The sequence below is a fragment of the Dermacentor silvarum genome, chromosome 9 (assembly GCF_013339745.2).
Source record: "Dermacentor silvarum isolate Dsil-2018 chromosome 9, BIME_Dsil_1.4, whole genome shotgun sequence".
NCBI classification, from domain to species: Eukaryota; Metazoa; Arthropoda; class Arachnida; order Ixodida; family Ixodidae; genus Dermacentor; species Dermacentor silvarum.
In genome coordinates this window covers 133,780,055-133,783,019 of record NC_051162.1, presented here as the reverse complement: position 1 = coordinate 133,783,019, position 2,965 = coordinate 133,780,055, and the positions used below count along the sequence as shown (strand labels likewise).

General features: G+C 48.0%; 1 non-coding gene across 1 annotated transcript; it reads right to left on the bottom strand.

Annotated features, from left to right (window-relative positions):
• Window positions 1-1,899: 1,899 nt before the first annotated feature.
• On the bottom strand, window positions 1,900-1,972 carry Trnar-ccu (transfer RNA arginine (anticodon CCU)). The gene has a single exon. It is a non-coding gene; the product is annotated as a tRNA-Arg (tRNA).
• Window positions 1,973-2,965: the final 993 nt, after the last annotated feature.

Here is a 2,965-nt window from a genome sequence, read left to right as displayed (position 1 = left end):
TTTCTTTTTTTATAACAAATAAAATAAAGATAAACGCGCGCGCAGCGTTCAGTGAAATTCCGTTGGAAGACAGCGCTTATCCTTGGCAGGGCATCCCTTTCGACCCTGTTAGTACACGTTAGCTTCGCGCTGGAATACACCATCACGAATTATACCACGTCGACCGAAACAACGCCTTGGCGAACCACATGGGCAAGAAACAACTTTTCGGGCGTCCGAAACAAATGCTGATTCAGGAAGGCGCAACGTAAGACTGGCTGCGTACGACGCGCGCATCGCGCTCACCGCAGAGGCGCGGTCTTCTCTGAAGAGCCCGTAATCCTCTCTCGGAAGCCGGCAGAGCCGCTGCCGGTGCGTTGTCGGCCGTCTGCGAAAGACCGCACTTGACGTCATCGGCGAAGCCCCTGCGCTTGCCTGTACCGCGGCTGAGCCGCCGGAGTTCAAGTAGGGATTCCGAGGAACCACACAATATCGACGTGTGCGTTGCGTGCACGGGTGCGCCGCCAGTGAGAATATATGGCAGCACCAGACGTTGAACCGATGTGACCTGTATGGCTCAGTCGCAGCAGGCTTGTGGGAAAATCTGTCAATATAGCTGCAGTTCATCACCATCAACGTTATTATTATTAATATTTCTTTTTTCTAAATGGTGCACCTTGAATGCTGCTAAGACCAAAGTCATGACTTTCACCCGCAAAACAGCAAGCATTTCTTTTTCTTATTCAGTAGTTCCTGTACCATTGTGTAGGGTCCGTGAGATCAATGATTTCGGTGTCCTTCTTGACACAACCTTACACTTTTCAGCTAAACACGATGCAATGCGGGGTATGCGCACTCTTGGCTCTGTTTGCAGACTATCGAGGAAATTCGAGTCTCCTACACCGTTCCGCAAGTTGTGCACAACAATCTGTCTTCCTCAACTGGAATACGCGTCGGTCGTCTGGAACGGCATTTCTAGATCCAACTGTGACATTATATAGATCGGGTCCAGAAAAAGGTTCTAAGCATATATCATCACCGCTTTGCTAACACGGGCGCTGGGCCTTGCTCTAGCACTGTTGGATTATTGTAATTGCCCTGATTTCGCTGCCGACGTAATCGCGCTGACCTCCTGTTTCTTTTGAAACTTCTTCACGGTATCCTCATGTACCCCGAACTCCTCAGTTGTATCATGTTTCATATTCCGCTTAAAATCACCAGAGAACGCAGACCTTTCCATGTTGCTGCCTCTCATCACCAACACTCAACCGTCCACAGAATACAGAGACTTTATAACACTTGCTTTCATGACCTTGATATTTTTCACAACTCTCTGTCCTTTCTTCTTTTCCGAGCTTTGCGTTGTTCTGTCATAGTTCATAGTTTGACATATTGTTCAACCACCCTTCTCCTCCTTCTTTCTTTATGTATTCATTTTGCGCCTTGTTGCATGTATACACTCTTCTTTTCAAGATTGTTACTTTTATTTATTGTTTTGTTTTACTAATATTCCCCTGCTGTTTTTTTATGTATACGTGCGCCAGCACTTATACCTCATGGTTGTTCCTGAGCACGGTAAATAAATGACTGATTGATTGATTGATTGATTGATTGATTGTTACATAACGCAAGAACAAATCTGTACGAAAAGTCACAATAAAAAAGTTATGTAAGAACATATTCTCGTTGCTATGCACGAATGCGCTTAGCATGCTTTGGGAGATGGTTTTTGTGGCAATATGTTGCACAATGGGTTATGGGTGGCGCTCCCTTTACCACTGTGTCTTACACGTATACACATATCAAAATAAGCCAAGAAACAACGACAGCAAGGCCAACATATGGGAAATTGTACTTACTTACTCAGTGATTTAACGAAATAATAAATTAAAGGAAATGAAAACGGATGAAAAAACAACTTGCCGCAGGTGGGGAACGATCCCACGTCTTCGCTTTAGGCGTGCGATGCTCTTACCGATTGAGCTACCGCGGCGCTGTTTCCCCATCCACTTTCTGGGGCATTTATGTTTCTAGACTACTTGAACAATGACATCGGTGCGTGGACGTGTCATAGCGTATTCTTTGCACCCCGGTGAGCATTAACTTCTATTACTTATGGTGCGGCTGCATATTGTTACGTGTGGAAGGACACAGACGAAAGAGGCCATTTACAGGCTATTTACACTGGAGCCCGACAGCCAGGCCCACACTCGCTCGCACCAAGAGCACAGACACACTTCATCGTCTTTCTCGCGGCGGCTCGTCTCTTGAACATCTGTCGATGATATCGTAATACTACCCCCCCCCCCCCCCCCCCCCCGGCGGCAAAAGCGCCGTCACGGTGCTGTTAAATATCCAAGGAGCTTGGAGAGCTGTAGGGTTTGAGTCGGGCGACGTGGACAACATCACTGGTGTCATAGCGGAGGACGTAGTGGGCGTGGCTAGAACGATTTCATAGGTGACATCGGTCACTTGGCGGAGCACGCGATATGGGCCTGTGTAACAGGAGAGCACTTTTTCACAAAGGCCAACTTTACGCGATGGTGACCAAAGCAACACCAGGGTGCCGGGCGCGAAATGCACATCACGGTGACGGAGGTCGTAGCGTTGTTTCTGTTTTTCTTGAGACACTTGCAGACGAGAAAGCGCAAGTTGGCGAGCATGGTCAGCACGGGCGATTGCATCACGGGCATAATCGCTAGTTGAAGCTGTTGTGGACGAACGCACAGTGTCTAGTGGTAGCGTCGGTTCTCTGCCATACAAGAGGTAAAACGGGGGAAAGCCAGCAGTTTCAAGACGGGTACGCAAAGGTAATGCAAGGTAGAGCCAGGTCCCAGTCACGGTGGTCTGCTGAAACGTATTTCGATAGCATGTCTGTAAGCGTGCGGCTCAAACGCTCAGTGAGGCCGTTCGTTTGTGGGTGGTAGGAGGTGGTAATTTTATGCTGTATTGAGCAGGCACACATGATGTCGTCAATGACTTTGGA